The 17,745-nt window shown below is 43.5% G+C and overlaps 3 non-coding genes across 3 annotated transcripts; 1 reads left to right on the top strand and 2 right to left on the bottom strand.

Moving 5' to 3' along the window:
• Positions 1 to 4,838: 4,838 nt before the first annotated feature.
• Positions 4,839 to 4,911, bottom strand: TRNAT-UGU (transfer RNA threonine (anticodon UGU)). The gene has a single exon. It is a non-coding gene; the product is annotated as a tRNA-Thr (tRNA).
• A 6,009-nt stretch (positions 4,912 to 10,920) lies between these two features.
• On the top strand, positions 10,921 to 11,003 carry TRNAL-CAG (transfer RNA leucine (anticodon CAG)). Its single transcript has one exon. It is a non-coding gene; the product is annotated as a tRNA-Leu (tRNA).
• Positions 11,004 to 16,312: 5,309 nt separating this feature from the next.
• On the bottom strand, positions 16,313 to 16,385 carry TRNAT-UGU (transfer RNA threonine (anticodon UGU)). Its single transcript has one exon. It is a non-coding gene; the product is annotated as a tRNA-Thr (tRNA).
• Positions 16,386 to 17,745: the final 1,360 nt, after the last annotated feature.

Raw genomic sequence — 17,745 nt, 5'->3', positions numbered from 1 at the left:
TAATCATTCCGGAACTGTTCTTTGTGAAGTTAAATCACATTTCTCTACTTTACAATCCAATAGCAGTAAAGGCTAAACTGAAGTATGTTTCAACTTGATTGGCTGTCAACCAGTAATGAAAAATGTGTTGTATGTTGCTCCTTTCCTGCCTACTCTTTTCCCCGCCAGGGTCACTGTTCCACTACTTTTTTGGATGCACTTCTACCACTGAAACTAAGCCACCTACACATGGCTATTGTACGCCCCTCACACCTTCTTCTTACACTGATTGCTTAAGGTCTACGATATTCCTGGATGCTGCCCACCCCCACACAAGTTAACCCTTTTTCACAATCAAGGGTGGAACATTGTGCTTTTGAGGATGCTGATCTGTGCGCCCGGGCCATTGATCACTGACAATCCTCCAAGTTTTTGGAGGAGGTGAAGGCACTGGTGAGGTCTTAGAAGTAGAAGAGGACAGAGGCAGGGGAGGGAGGTCCTCAAATGGACAACCCCAGAGATACATTGGAGGGGCAGGTAGACATGTCCATCATGTGGTAGGAGGGGACTGCTGCAGCTAGAACCCTGGAGGAGGTGTTTGGAATGGAGGAAGTTCACAAAGCAGGGTGAGGATACTGCTGCAAATGAGGGGGGATGACTGCCTGGAGAAGACTTAAGGGGGGTTGATCAGCCTGCGAAAGTGCCACAGCAGAAGGTATACCTACTTGATTGAGAGGATGAGAGGCATACATAAGAAGAGGTGGCGGTAGTATATGTGCCTCTTCTAGGCATAGAGGAGAGGGAAAGCCTGGAGTTGCCTGCAGAGTGGTGACCTGAAACACACCATAACACATTACACAGAATGCTTAATAGTGGTACTATTTTATCCTGCCATGAGGGAAGACCACCCACGTGAGAGGATCTTGAGGTCTTCTGCATGGTGTAGGGCTGTGAGAAGAGGCTCAAGTGGGACAACAAGCCAAGCAGCTAGGGGGGGCATAGCCTAGGGATTATGCCCATGAGGACTCATGTGCACAGGTGGCACAGAAGGGTGCTCCAAGCACACGTGTCCTCAAAGGCTTGTAACAATGCAGCAACCACTATGTGGCAAACCAACTTCTGGTGCACCAGTAGTCCTGGTATGAATATCAGTTTCTAAACCATCAATCAGCCCCACACCTCCAGTACACGAGAAGGGATCCGAACAGATTGGAAGAATAAGCAAATTATAAACCTCCTTGCCCAGTTTTGGTAACGTGGACAGAATGGCAGGCTTATATCCGAAAGGATTTGGGTCATTGATTAGTTGCAACACAGCAAAAATACAATTATTACCCAATGATAAAAGGGACTGTCCAGTCAAGGTGTATAAAAATATCTACTTTATTATTATCAACAACAGACAGTTCTAGCAACATTATGAAATACAACTCACCCTGTAAAGGAATGCAGAGGACAGAGAGTTTCAAAGAAGGAAAGGGATTCACTCTGGATATTGACAGGAGGGTGGTCGGTATAGTAAATAATCGCAACAGTTCAAGGACACTTGGCTTGAGCACAAAGGAAGCAATGGGTCTTAAAATGTCTCTAGAGGCCTTTGGAGAAGGACCAGGGGGACAGAACCACAATGCCCCTTGTGCTTGTAGATGTTCTTGGTGCTCGACTGGGTGGAGGCAGTTTTAGGGTGCTTTGCAGCTTCTGTGACAGAGTTGGAGACGGGAGACAGCTGTGGTTATCAGGTGGCAGGCAGTTCAATGAGCGCATCTGGACGGATGGCTGCAGGCTGGCCTACGCGGCAGCTCGGGATCAGGAATCATTATCTGGATGGTGGTTCTGAAGCACTGGTCGAGGCGTCTCAGAAGGGTTTAAGGGACTGCAGCATTGCAGTCGGTTGCCGCTCGAGGGACTCGACTGGCTTGAAATTGTCCTGTAAGGCAGACTTCAGTAGATGCTTGTCAATGCACTTCTCCTAGCTTCTTCACTGGGCATGTGTCGTCCTTTAAGGCAGACAGCCCAAAGCTGAGGATTGTATTTCAGGCATATGCCTTGTCCTTGGTTTAGAGTTCAGAGAATCTCTGTCATTTCCCACCTAGGAAGGTTGCTGCAGAACCTAGCAGGGCACGCTGTGTGCTGGCTGGGTACTAGTTCTGTAGCTGCTGGAGGGTCCTCTGGATTCAGTATCTCCCACTGTTCCCTGGGAGATGTTTAGGGGAGGGATCTTGCTTCCCTCTTGGAAGTCCGGGCCATCCTTCACTTGCGGAAGATGTAAGGCAGACTGTACCTTCAGCAGATCTATTTGATTACTGTGCCCAAATTTCTGGGACCCCCAAATATGTTGACTTTTATTTTTATGTTGACCCACTTTTCACCCCATATATTTGCAGGGGGAAGCCCCTGCAGCACCCCCTACATGTATTAAATACTATACCAATCTCCCCACACATATATATATATATATATATATATATATATATATATATATATATATATATATATATATATATATATATATATATATATATGGGGTTTAAAGGGGGGTCGACATTTTAAAAAAAGGTCAATATTTTGGGGGATGCAGTAATTGTATAATCCCCCTTCAACTAGGCTCCAATGATGAGTTCTTCTTTCTTCTTCTGGTGAAGCTGTCAGATGATCTGCCAAAAGAGACGCTCAGCCCTCTTTTAAAGCCAAATGGACCACATGGATTGGTATAGGGTACGTCTGCCTTAATGATCTAATCCTGGGTCCTCACATGTATGCGTGAGGTCATAACCAGAGTGCTTTGCAACAGAAAAGGTAAAGGGGTAGAAACATGTACTACAAAGTCCCACCCATCATCTCTGTCTGTTTTGGATCAAAGCGTCCCTCTGGTTAATGGAGCTCTCCCTTGAAGATGCGGCGGGACCAGACTTTCTGGCTCCAGCAAACCACATACTTGTATCTTCTTAATGGGGTCGCCCTGTGGGGATGAGTACTGTAAACACGCAATCCCAGCCATGACATTTCACTGTCAGTCGATACTGAGGGCTGGAGCTAGCTTTCGGTTGACACAGAGCATATGAAAGGTTTGTAGGGTTTCCTGTCTCCTTTGTTAGCCTCTGCAGTCAGGCCCCATCTGGGCCTGGTTGATTTATTCTCTGATTAGTATGTTGTACCTGTGATATATATATATCCCCCAGCCCAAAAACCGCACTCCAAATCAGAGTATTTCACCCGTTTTTATTACATACCGTTTGGGTGAATTTACACGGAATTTGAAAGAAAATGCAACTTTTACATGTGTCATTTTGCAGCAACATGTTTTAAACTTTCCACTCAGTTTTCAATTGTATGCTCTTAGTAATCCATTGCTGGGGATTGTTAGTATCTAAGCATTGTTGCTTTAGTGAGAAATTGTATTTACCGTAAAGTTTTAACCGCACATTAATTATTTATTTGTCCATTTCCTAGTGTCATTTCATAACATTACAAGGGGTTTAAAATCTGTTTTCCACTCTTATTTGGTGACGGAAGGTCGGATTTTGATTCTGTTTTCTGCATCTTATTCCTGATTACCTGCTGTGTCTTGCTATCCATTCGTGAAAAACTGGATAAAAAGCCACACAGTTTGCAATTAGTTTTGTATGGTATCACATGAATAAACCCAATAGATTCAAGTAATCAACAGTGCACAGGACCATTTTCCCACACATTTTCATAATGCCTTTGCCCCATAAAATAAGCCGGTATATAATGTTCATGATGGCTGTGCATGTCCACGTAGCCTGCACCAATATATGCCAATATTACCATATAAGGTCTGTCTGCAAGTAAACAATTATATGTCACGGAAGGAAAGTCTATCCCGACTGGCTATATCAAGACAGGCCAGTGTACCACATAACCACACTCATGTTTGCTTTTACCTTTGTTGCAATGTATACATATGCCATGACACACACAGAATATATTGGTCAAACTGGAGCCACCTATGTAAGCCAGTTTAGCCATGTAATGACACTCATTTTTTGCTTTACCCCTGATACCAAGTAGAAAGTAACAAATGCCATGCCACAAAAAGAAAGTAAATGCTCACTGACACCATAGGCCAGACTAGCCACATGATAACACGTAACATGCTTGCTTTACCCTTGATGCCAAGTAAAACATGACATGCCACATTATGAAAGTAAATGCTGTGCAAACAAAGCACGTGGGTGGACTGTGCTGCCTGCCACTCAGGCGAGGTATCCGCACCCCTCCACCCATAGTAATGGGGCTCCACTGTCCCTTTTTTTCAAAATGTTGTATAGTCTATTAAAGTTCGTCTTGCTGTGACAATAAATGTGGTTTAAACATTATAAAATGGTGCCTGTATATAAAAAATATTGGCAAGTTTGGTAGAGTGCGAAATCTTCCATTCCTGTCATTCACCAAGGTTGTGTTCTTGAACTTCACTGGTATTCTTCCGTTTGTGTTTGATAATGAACTTTGCTGCAAGTTACATAATTATTTAATTTTCAAGTTGTTTTGTTCGTTATAATAAAACGTGTCTGAAATGTGTTTCACGCTTTATTTATTTATGGACTTCATGGATTATCGGCAATATGATATTCTCTTCTGCTGTTCAATTTTTCATACAATAGTAGTATTTATTGCATTGCAGTAACGTAATGGACTATCAGTGGCTCACCATTTCTGGGTGTTCCATCGCTATTGCATACATGGAAGAGTTCAATGCGCTTCGAAAAGCACACCCCAATTATCATGCTGTTTTTGTATTACTGGAATGTTTCCATGTGTGCAATTAGGATACTCTTTGAGTGTTCTATACTGTTTAAAATATCAACCGCCACCTGAAAAAAAGACAAAACTACAACAGGCCCCAGCGAGATTTGAACTCGCGACCCCTGGTTTACAAGACCAGTGCTCTAACCCCTGAGCTATGGAGCCAGACATTGGAGTCTTTCAAACAAAAAAAACCTGACAACATGAATGTTTTACCTCACAGTACATGTTTTACTGTTTATTTAAGAATGCAAGAGTTGCTTCAAAAGAGCAACATAAGGGCCTCATTACAACCTTGGTGCTAAGTGCACCAACTTTACCACCATGGTGTAAACTCCGTTTACACCATGGTGGATGGCGGATTTACCGCCCCATTCCAAGGTGAGTGGGGCGGTAAATCCCCATTTCCCATTTTCCTTTCCCCATTCCCATTTTTGCCCCATAGGGCATAATGGGAGTGGGGGAGGCGCTAATTACGCCGCCGTAAATTACGGCGGCGTAATTAGCACCATGGCAGGTTAGCGCCATGGATTTTAACGCCTGCTAAAAGCAGGTGTTAAAATCAGAATCAGGCGTTAAGGGTTAACGGTGGCGTTAACCCTTAACGCCTGAGTTGTAATGAGGCCCCATGTGTGTGAGCCAAACCAAAGACAAGAAAGAGAAGGGAGGAAACGGGCTTTGGCACTCAGTCACAACCTTTGCTGACTTTATGGTGTTCTGTAAATCATTCAGTAGTTATAGCATTCAGATCTGTGCTGGCCACGAGAAATGTACACTCATTTATGTATTACAACTTTCTACTTGCAACCATTTCTGACTGAACAGCCTTTATACTAAAACTTGGAACAAAGGGAAAGGGAAGTGGTATTTAAAAATGTGAGGAAGGGAGTGAAAATGTGCAACACCGGGCTGTTAAAAGGTTTTGAAAAAAAAGCAGAGTCTGCAAAATAGGACAGTAATGACACGTAGACAGCCTGACACTGAAATGATGCCATGGCAGTATAGCTAATCACGAAGTACCATTCACCAGACCGCATAGTGTATCTGTTCAGTGGGCAGTTAGAATCTCTTCTTCTTTCTTACATGTGTGCACAATACTTTCCAGCTTCTTCTTCATCTCACTTCACCGTTCTTTTCTTCCCAGCAGAATAAGATCGGCTTTCCCAGGCAGGGTCATGATATGTCTAAGAAAAGTTTTTTGCACTTTAAAATTACCACAGTAGTGATTTGGCACAGTGCAAAGCGTAGTTACAGAACATACCATGTAGCAATCTCTCTTCCCAGTTGTGATTTACAACCTCAAATCTCCATGACAAACACATCTGCTTTAAAGAGTGGCCTGGGACCATTTGAAGAATCGCACCAGTTTCAATTTATAATCCTGAAAAAAGATTAACATGGACTACATGGATGAGATAGATACGCCCTTACTACAGGCATCTGAGTATAGTGGACAGACTGATCTCTTCATCCTTCGAATGCCAGTAAATTCAGAGTTAGCAAAATGGGTAATAACCTGCTAAGAGATAGCGCTTTGAATTACTTGGGCATGTGCTACCATAATTATGATTGTCTCGCTAAAAAAAGCAAATGGATCTCTTTGAACTCAGAGCGGTTGCCCTGTGGGGTGTAATCAAAGGCTCCAAACCAACGGAACTGAAGGGGCCACTGAAAAAATGACCTGGCAGCTTTTATAGAAAAATCTTCACACAGAAAATTGGCCTATCATGGCAGACTGTGGGGTTTCAGCAAGTAGCACAAGGAAGGGCCATGTGAAAAAGTCCTACCAGTCATTACAAAAAGATAATCACCATTCTAATTCAAAAGTGGCAGGAGAAATTCAAAGGTCCCGTTCACATGAAAAACAGGAGTTTCAAACATTGTCACCAAAATGGCTTCGCATGTGTCTTTGCAGCTTAAGGCAAGACATGATAAAAATATTCCCCAGCTAACATAGGGAGAAGACATAGTTTGTGTTGACAAGATGTAATGTATATTATGCTTCACATGCAAAATACCGGCAAACATTTCAAAAGAAAAGCCCACTTTGTTTCCATGAAAAGTTCCTGTAGGCCTTGTGGGGCAACTGTCACAAAGGACTCCCCCACCGAAAGCCTAACTTCCATCCCAGCTGTTTACAACTGCAATAAAGTGGCCACTAAGGGTGTTGAAAACAAAACTTCCCCCGGACTGGGAGTCTCTGAAAGCTCATTTATGTGCAGACAGGTGACCTAGCCAGTGCATGACCTGAATGTAGGGGGGAGGTATGAACGCAGGGGCTGCAATCAAGGCCGAACCCTGAACAAAATACAGGAAAATAGAAGCTTTCTTGATTGAAATGGTGGTCCCCTACAGATAAGAGGACAGCAGTGGGGATCTCTGTGTTGGCCGGTGCATCCCAGGTATTTACGATCTGCAGTCTATACTTCAAACAACAAAGGGACTAATACAAAAAAAACTCTGGTCACAGGCTGGCCCAGAGTGGCAAATGGCCTGGAGACCAGAGAGCTACAATTTGCATAACAGGAAGATTTGCTTTAATTTAAAAGTACTATTATCATTTAGGCATTTTTCTCAGCGACAATAAATTGTACTGCCTTCAGGTTCATGTCATTGTTCAGATAATTTCCAGGCGATTTTGTTGAAAAAAAATTCATCCACCTGCAATTTAGGGGATTGTAATGAACGGCTAAAATGTGTACTTGGCTGCTCTGAACATGTTCTGAATTTGAGTGTTGGCAAACTGGCAGAGGGTAAAATTAGGAATGTGCGGAGTAAATTGCATGTTCCTAAGGATTATGCTTTTTGTAAAAATGGCGGAAAATTGAAAAACGATCATGCAAAATGGTGCAGGAGACAAACAGATTGTGTGCGGCAGCAATGGCCTTTACTTTCATTCGGGGCAGGGAGGCACAGCACAAAACTGCCGCATCTCTGCCCACAGAAGACTGACAGTTCACCACCACTAGGTCCGGGAACCTTGTTGGGGGTGTGCAGACCGCCGCACGACATCCTGTCTCCTTTTTTTGTATCCCATTCTTTTTCAAGCTCTGAACATGGAGCATTTTCTGTTTCACCGCTGGTTAGACCGGGTTAACTCAGAGGGCTTGGATGGCCAACCACAGGCTAAAACGGCCGATTGCAGGTCGGGAGCCGGACCAGGCACTCGCCTTCCATATTTTCTTATTTTTGATGCTCCGATCACAGAGCGAGCCTCCTTCTCCCCCAGGCAGGCTGCACAGATGCTGCAGTGAAGTAGCAGCCCTGTGCCACCTCAACTGTTTCCAACTTTTATCACAGCGTTTCCGTAGCTCACCGACTTGGCATCCTGGGCATGCATCATAGGGGCACTGACTCTCCATGACCTACCAACAAGGTGGTCTCCCACAATCGGATTGAGTGCGGCGCCGATGACCGCCAGATGAAAGCCGCATCAGTGGTGGTAGGACTACGGGCAGCCAACACGGCAGGCTCGTGAAACCTTTGTCCCCATTGTTGAGGCTGGACCTGCGGTCATGCAGGCTAGTCGGACCATCGCTGGGGGCACCCAGTATACGCATTCACAGAGACAGGTGTGGGCTGGCTCACAGGTACACAGGCCAACCCAAGGGCTGAAGGGGGCACCCAGCATATGCACACACAGTTCCCGCTGCAGGGATCACCCTGTTCTCCCTGGCCACACAGACTTACATGGCAGTCATGGTCACACGACTGCATCGTGGCCTGGGGGCACCCAGCGCATGCACAAGGATCTGGATCCATTCAGATTCAGTGGTGCTGCAGGGGCTGTGCTCACACAGCATCATCCTGCAGGGGAGACAGAGTTGACATGCAGGGGCTCTGCCTGGAACACAGGGAGTGGGGACAGAGTTCCCTCACAGGGGCTCTGCCATCATGAAGGGCTTTGCACAGGCAGGCACTCTGCCTGGAAGGCCGCGCTGGCGCAGAGCAGAATAACACGCTGCAGGCAGGAGTCTGGAGGTCTTGACTGACGAACGAGAAACTGCATGTCCCTTTTATTGGGTTACCAATGAAATGTATGCCTCAAGAAACCTATGGGGCATGTACCTGGTCACTCTACACGAGAAAAAATCTCTTCTTAATTATTCAATATTGATCAGGAGAGTATTACTTCATTTAAATCAAAATTTCAAGAAACAGAAAAAACACTTTGTAAATCTCTTTTACAGACAATTGTATTCTTAGTTCATACAATGTTTTTGACAACCTGAATTACAGCATTCATTAAACAAAATAGTTTTACACACTAAGATTTTCATCAAATAAAAAAGCAACAGTTCTTAGCAGAAAATAATGTCATTCAGAAAGAATTCTGCAAAATGTGCTGAATTTATAGTTTTAAGTGTCAATTCAACAGAAAGGTTTTTTTCCCCACACAATCACAATCACATGTTGTTAATCCACTAGGCGTTTCGGGGTTATCTTGACCCCTTCTTCATGTGCTGATGTGATTTGTATTATTTTCACTATTTCGTAAAACAAATTTCAAAGAAAACAAAGATTTGTACTAGGTTTGTCTCTGTAGCATAGTGAACACCAATATATCATGAACAAATTTTGAGACACCCTAAGAGTGAATTTCACTGACCTTGGAAGTATCCAGGGTCTATATAGCCATCACTGACTCTCGAGTCACTTCTGATTCTTGCCACTGGTTGATAATTGCTGGTAGTCTGGTATTGTAACCATCCTCAATGGTCCTGTCCCAATGGCCTAGCAAAATGTTGCACCCACTCTATGAAGAAGGAATAATCCCATGCCCAAATTATCAAAACCTGCACTCAATACTGCCTCCCTGCACCCAGCGCTCACTAAATCCAATGGCTAAAATAAATGCCTCAAGGAAAACTTACCCACAGCTCGAGACTTTCCAAAAAGCAACTCGGGAACGGCGAATCAGCTGCAAACACAGCCTCCCGTCCCGCGGTGCGTTTGTATTAGATATTTCAATGTGTCACATGATCGTAACTCGGATCACGTGACCAGGAAACGTACGTTTCTTGAAGGACTATCGCCCCAATTTCTCTGCCCCAACGTGGTATATCTACCTAAAAAACACCACGTTTGCTATATGTAATATTATTGCCGCTATTACTCATACAAAAGGGCTTGATGTGTAATGAAGGACACAGTCCCTGTACCGTTGTGCCGCCTCAAGTGATCACAAAGTGATCACGTGATGACGTGTCTGTGATGAGACACGCCATCAAGGGATTTATGTGCCGTCTGTTATTGTTATAGCTGCGCCTCCTGTTAAAGATAAGTGTGAAAGTCTACTGCTGAGATATATTACTGCTGAGATTCAATACAGGTTCTCAGTTTGGGAAGATCACATAATGAACGCCAATTCTCTTATTACGTTCACGGGCAAGCTCTTCCTGCTTTGTATCATGGTAAGTAAAAATTCATATTCTACTGACATATATCCGATATGATGCTCACTATGGAGCACCATGTCCTAATTAAGGGTAGATCATCTAGTGAATATGAACAGAATCAACTCTAAGCTATGAACATATATTGGGTTAATCACATGCTGCACGGACACGTGGTACCGCACAAGCATTAAGCAGGGACTTGTCATTTCTTAAAGGGGAGCACACCACAGTGCTGATCAGATTCCCACATACCTCACCAGTCTCCCCCATCCCTTATCAATGCCCTTCAGACAATGAAGGGGCTGTGTCCTGAGACACCTGGCAAGTAATACGATTCCTTGAGTAATACGAATACAGACAATCCTCAAAAAATATATTAGGGCAACTATTAAGATCACTCTGCGTTCAACAGGCTCCTACTGATTGGTTGTCGCTACCTTTTCTTGTTATGCAATAGAAAGTTACTCATTAGAGAAACTGGATCCTATTCTTTGCTTCTGTACATTACACCTATTTGTATGTGCAATGAAGTGGTGAGAGATGCAAAGAATGGAAAATAACATAAAAAGACGTGTGCAAACTCATCTGCGTGGATCACCATTATAACCATGCGAGGCAAATGATACTGTTCAAATATGTGTTAATTTGTGAGTTATTATGATTCCAAATCCCAAGATTATCAGTCATTTCATCAGTAATTAAAAGAATTGCAAAGGAGTGACTTGACATTAGTACGTGTTGATAACTACAGACCTTTCCATGTCTTCGTCGGTTCGTCAGGATGGCCGAGCGGTCTAAGGCGCTGCGTTCAGGTCGCAGTCTCCTCTGGAGGCGTGGGTTCGAATCCCACTTCTGACATGAATTATTTTATAGTCTTAATAGTGTCTGCATCCAGAAACACAATTATGTGCAACATTGTTGTCGGCTCTTCCTAGAATAGTTGTTTTCTAATGCCTCGTGAAATAGATTGTAAATGAACTTCTTTAGGAGAGTGAATAATATTTACTTTCTGTCATTTTGAATCAGGTTGGGAATAGTTGCAGCTTCACTCTAAATGGCTCATGCCACAAGTCATGTGAATTTTGAAACATTATTGTCTTTCTATCCCTGTGGCATATTTTCTGTGTTAGTCTCAACATAAGCAGGCCCTCCATTTACAATTGCACACTTTCATATTCACTCTCCCTATAGATATCCACACTAACACGTTCAAATGCTATCTTAAAAAACACAATAAGCATACAAACTAAGCAGTGGTTAAAGTGAGCAGAAAAGGTCGGCAGTGGCTACCACTACTTTCATTTTGTACTGTTAACAGTTCTACTACTTTTGTAATCATTTTAATCATTCCGGAACTGTTCTTTGTGAAGTTAAATCACATTTCTCTACTTTACAATCCAATAGCAGTAAAGGCTAAACTGAAGTATGTTTCAACTTGATTGGCTGTCAACCAGTAATGAAAAATGTGTTGTATGTTGCTCCTTTCCTGCCTACTCTTTTCCCCGCCAGGGTCACTGTTCCACTACTTTTTTGGATGCACTTCTACCACTGAAACTAAGCCACCTACACATGGCTATTGTACGCCCCTCACACCTTCTTCTTACACTGATTGCTTAAGGTCTACGATATTCCTGGATGCTGCCCACCCCCACACAAGTTAACCCTTTTTCACAATCAAGGATGGAACATTGTGCTTTTGAGGATGCTGATCTGTGCGCCCGGGCCATTGATCACTGACAATCCTCCAAGTTTTTGGAGGAGGTGAAGGCACTGGTGAGGTCTTAGAAGTAGAAGAGGACAGAGGCAGGGGAGGGAGGTCCTCAAATGGACAACCCCAGAGATACATTGGAGGGGCAGGTAGACATGTCCATCATGTGGTAGGAGGGGACTGCTGCAGCTATAACCCTGGAGGAGGTGTTTGGAATGGAGGAAGTTCACAAAGCAGGGTGAGGATACTGCTGCAAATGAGGGGGGATGACTGCCTGGAGAAGACTTAAGGGGGGTTGATCAGCCTGCGAAAGTGCCACAGCAGAAGGTATACCTACTTGATTGAGAGGATGAGAGGCATACATAAGAAGAGGTGGCGGTAGTATATGTGCCTCTTCTAGCCATAGAGGAGAGGGAAAGCCTGGAGTTGCCTGCAGAGTGGTGACCTGAAACACACCATAACACATTACACAGAATGCTTAATAGTGGTACTATTTTATCCTGCCATGAGGGAAGACCACCCACGTGAGAGGATCTTGAGGTCTTCTGCATGGTGTAGGGCTGTGAGAAGAGGCTCAAGTGGGACAACAAGCCAAGCAGCTAGGGGGGGCATAGCCTAGGGATTATGCCCATGAGGACTCATGTGCACAGGTGGCACAGAAGGGTGCTCCAAGCACACGTGTCCTCAAAGGCTTGTAACAATGCAGCAACCACTATGTGGCAAACCAACTTCTGGTGCACCAGTAGTCCTGGTATGAATATCAGTTTCTAAACCATCAATCAGCCCCACACCTCCAGTACACGAGAAGGGATCCGAACAGATTGGAAGAATAAGCAAATTATAAACCTCCTTGCCCAGTTTTGGTAACGTGGACAGAATGGCAGGCTTATATCCGAAAGGATTTGGGTCATTGATTAGTTGCAACACAGCAAAAATACAATTATTACCCAATGATAAAAGGGACTGTCCAGTCAAGGTGTATAAAAATATCTACTTTATTATTATCAACAACAGACAGTTCTAGCAACATTATGAAATACAACTCACCCTGTAAAGGAATGCAGAGGACAGAGAGTTTCAAAGAAGGAAAGGGATTCACTCTGGATATTGACAGGAGGGTGGTCGGTATAGTAAATAATCGCAACAGTTCAAGGACACTTGGCTTGAGCACAAAGGAAGCAATGGGTCTTAAAATGTCTCTAGAGGCCTTTGGAGAAGGACCAGGGGGACAGAACCACAATGTCCCTTGTGCTTGTAGATGTTCTTGGTGCTCGACTGGGTGGAGGCAGTTTTAGGGTGCTTTGCAGCTTCTGTGACAGAGTTGGAGACGGGAGACAGCTGTGGTTATCAGGTGGCAGGCAGTTCAATGAGCGCATCTGGACGGATGGCTGCAGGCTGGCCTACGCGGCAGCTCGGGATCAGGAATCATTATCTGGATGGTGGTTCTGAAGCACTGGTCGAGGCGTCTCAGAAGGGTTTAAGGGACTGCAGCATTGCAGTCGGTTGCCGCTCGAGGGACTCGACTGGCTTGAAATTGTCCTGTAAGGCAGACTTCAGTAGATGCTTGTCAATGCACTTCTCCTAGCTTCTTCACTGGGCATGTGTCGTCCTTTAAGGCAGACAGCCCAAAGCTGAGGATTGTATTTCAGGCATATGCCTTGTCCTTGGTTTAGAGTTCAGAGAATCTCTGTCATTTCCCACCTAGGAAGGTTGCTGCAGAACCTAGCAGGGCACGCTGTGTGCTGGCTGGGTACTAGTTCTGTAGCTGCTGGAGGGTCCTCTGGATTCAGTATCTCCCACTGTTCCCTGGGAGATGTTTAGGGGAGGGATCTTGCTTCCCTCTTGGAAGTCCGGGCCATCCTTCACTTGCGGAAGATGTAAGGCAGACTGTACCTTCAGCAGATCTATTTGATTACTGTGCCCAAATTTCTGGGACCCCCAAATATGTTGACTTTTATTTTTATGTTGACCCACTTTTCACCCCATATATTTGCAGGGGGAAGCCCCTGCAGCACCCCCTACATGTATTAAATACTATACCAATCTCCCCACACATATATATATACATATATATATATATATATATATATATATATATATATATATATATATATATATATATGGGGTTTAAAGGGGGGTCGACATTTTAAAAAAAGGTCAATATTTTGGGGGATGCAGTAATTGTATAATCCCCCTTGAACTAGGCTCCAATGATGAGTTCTTCTTTCTTCTTCTGGTGAAGCTGTCAGATGATCTGCCAAAAGAGAGGCTCAGCCCTCTTTTAAAGCCAAATGGACCACATGGATTGGTATAGGGTACGTCTGCCTTAATGATCTAATCCTGGGTCCTCACATGTATGCGTGAGGTCATAACCAGAGTGCTTTGCAACAGAAAAGGTAAAGGGGTAGAAACATGTACTACAAAGTCCCACCCATCATCTCTGTCTGTTTTGGATCAAAGCGTCCCTCTGGTTAATGGAGCTCTCCCTTGAAGATGCGGCGGGACCAGACTTTCTGGCTCCAGCAAACCACATACTTGTATCTTCTTAATGGGGTCGCCCTGTGGGGATGAGTACTGTAAACACGCAATCCCAGCCATGACATTTCACTGTCAGTCGATACTGAGGGCTGGAGCTAGCTTTCGGTTGACACAGAGCATATGAAAGGTTTGTAGGGTTTCCTGTCTCCTTTGTTAGCCTCTGCAGTCAGGCCCCATCTGGGCCTGGTTGATTTATTCTCTGATTAGTATGTTGTACCTGTGATATATATATATCCCCCAGCCCAAAAACCGCACTCCAAATCAGAGTATTTCACCCGTTTTTATTACATACCGTTTGGGTGAATTTACACGGAATTTGAAAGAAAATGCAACTTTTACATGTGTCATTTTGCAGCAACATGTTTTAAACTTTCCACTCAGTTTTCAATTGTATGCTCTTAGTAATCCATTGCTGGGGATTGTTAGTATCTATGCATTGTTGCTTTAGTGAGAAATTGTATTTACCGTAAAGTTTTAACCGCACATTAATTATTTATTTGTCCATTTCCTAGTGTCATTTCATAACATTACAAGGGGTTTAAAATCTGTTTTCCACTCTTATTTGGTGACGGAAGGTCGGATTTTGATTCTGTTTTCTGCATCTTATTCCTGATTACCTGCTGTGTCTTGCTATCCATTCGTGAAAAACTGGATAAAAAGCCACACAGTTTGCAATTAGTTTTGTATGGTATCACATGAATAAACCCAATAGATTCAAGTAATCAACAGTGCACAGGACCATTTTCCCACACATTTTCATAATGCCTTTGCCCCATAAAATAAGCCGGTATATAATGTTCATGATGGCTGTGCATGTCCACGTAGCCTGCACCAATATATGCCAATATTACCATATAAGGTCTGTCTGCAAGTAAACAATTATATGTCACGGAAGGAAAGTCTATCCCGACTGGCTATATCAAGACAGGCCAGTGTACCACATAACCACACTCATGTTTGCTTTTACCTTTGTTGCAATGTATACATATGCCATGACACACACAGAATATATTGGTCAAACTGGAGCCACCTATGTAAGCCAGTTTAGCCATGTAATGACACTCATTTTTTGCTTTACCCCTGATACCAAGTAGAAAGTAACAAATGCCATGCCACAAAAAGAAAGTAAATGCTCACTGACACCATAGGCCAGACTAGCCACATGATAACACGTATCATGCTTGCTTTACCCTTGATGCCAAGTAAAACATGACATGCCACATTATGAAAGTAAATGCTGTGCAAACAAAGCACGTGGGTGGACTGTGCTGCCTGCCACTCAGGCGAGGTATCCACACCCTTCCACCCATAGTAATGGGGCTCCACTGTTCCTTTTTTTCAAAATGTTGTATAGTCTATTAAAGTTCGTCTTGCTGTGACAATAAATGTGGTTTAAACATTATAAAATGGTGCCTGTATATAAAAAATATTGGCAAGTTTGGTAGAGTGCGAAATCTTCCATTCCTGTCATTCACCAAGGTTGTGTTCTTGAACTTCACTGGTATTCTTCCGTTTGTGTTTGATAATGAACTTTGCTGCAAGTTACATAATTATTTAATTTTCAAGTTGTTTTGTTCGTTATAATAAAACGTGTCTGAAATGTGTTTCACGCTTTATTTATTTATGGACTTCATGGATTATCGGCAATATGATATTCTCTTCTGCTGTTCAATTTTTCATACAATAGTAGTATTTATTGCATTGCAGTAACGTAATGGACTATCAGTGGCTCACCATTTCTGGGTGTTCCATCGCTATTGCATACATGGAAGAGTTCAATGCGCTTCGAAAAGCACACCCCAATTATCATGCTGTTTTTGTATTACTGGAATGTTTCCATGTGTGCAATTAGGATACTCTTTGAGTGTTCTATACTGTTTAAAATATCAACCGCCACCTGAAAAAAAGACAAAACTACAACAGGCCCCAGCGAGATTTGAACTCGCGACCCCTGGTTTACAAGACCAGTGCTCTAACCCCTGAGCTATGGAGCCAGACATTGGAGTCTTTCAAACAAAAAAACCTGACAACATGAATGTTTTACCTCACAGTACATGTTTTACTGTTTATTTAAGAATGCAAGAGTTGCTTCAAAAGAGCAACATAAGGGCCTCATTACAACCTTGGTGCTAAGTGCACCAACTTTACCACCATGGTGTAAACTCCGTTTACACCATGGTGGATGGCGGATTTACCGCCCCATTCCAAGGTGAGTGGGGTGGTAAATCCCCATTTCCCATTTTCCTTTCCCCATTCCCATTTTTGCCCCATAGGGCATAATGGGAGTGGGGGAGGCGCTAATTACGCCGCCGTAAATTACGGCGGCGTAATTAGCACCATGGCAGGTTAGCGCCATGGATTTTAACGCCTGCTAAAAGCAGGTGTTAAAATCAGAATCAGGCGTTAAGGGTTAACGGTGGCGTTAACCCTTAACGCCTGAGTTGTAATGAGGCCCCATGTGTGTGAGCCAAACCAAAGACAAGAAAGAGAAGGGAGGAAACGGGCTTTGGCACTCAGTCACAACCTTTGCTGACTTTATGGTGTTCTGTAAATCATTCAGTAGTTATAGCATTCAGATCTGTGCTGGCCACGAGAAATGTACACTCATTTATGTATTACAACTTTCTACTTGCAACCATTTCTGACTGAACAGCCTTTATACTAAAACTTGGAACAAAGGGAAAGGGAAGTGGTATTTAAAAATGTGAGGAAGGGAGTGAAAATGTGCAACACCGGGCTGTTAAAAGGTTTTGAAAAAAAAGCAGAGTCTGCAAAATAGGACAGTAATGACACGTAGACAGCCTGACACTGAAATGATGCCATGGCAGTATAGCTAATCACGAAGTACCATTCACCAGACCGCATAGTGTATCTGTTCAGTGGGCAGTTAGAATCTCTTCTTCTTTCTTACATGTGTGCACAATACTTTCCAGCTTCTTCTTCATCTCACTTCACCGTTCTTTTCTTCCCAGCAGAATAAGATCGGCTTTCCCAGGCAGGGTCATGATATGTCTAAGAAAAGTTTTTTGCACTTTAAAATTACCACAGTAGTGATTTGGCACAGTGCAAAGCGTAGTTACAGAACATACCATGTAGCAATCTCTCTTCCCAGTTGTGATTTACAACCTCAAATCTCCATGACAAACACATCTGCTTTAAAGAGTGGCCTGGGACCATTTGAAGAATCGCACCAGTTTCAATTTATAATCCTGAAAAAAGATTAACATGGACTACATGGATGAGATAGATACGCCCTTACTACAGGCATCTGAGTATAGTGGACAGACTGATCTCTTCATCCTTCGAATGCCAGTAAATTCAGAGTTAGCAAAATGGGTAATAACCTGCTAAGAG

The sequence above is a fragment of the Ambystoma mexicanum genome (genome assembly GCF_040938575.1).
Source record: "Ambystoma mexicanum isolate Mex_15411 chromosome 12 unlocalized genomic scaffold, UKY_AmexF1_1 Mex_chr12_unloc.1, whole genome shotgun sequence".
Taxonomy (NCBI): domain Eukaryota; kingdom Metazoa; phylum Chordata; class Amphibia; order Caudata; family Ambystomatidae; genus Ambystoma; species Ambystoma mexicanum.
The sequence above is the reverse complement of the archived record's forward strand: the minus strand, read 5'-3'. Positions and strand labels throughout refer to the sequence as shown.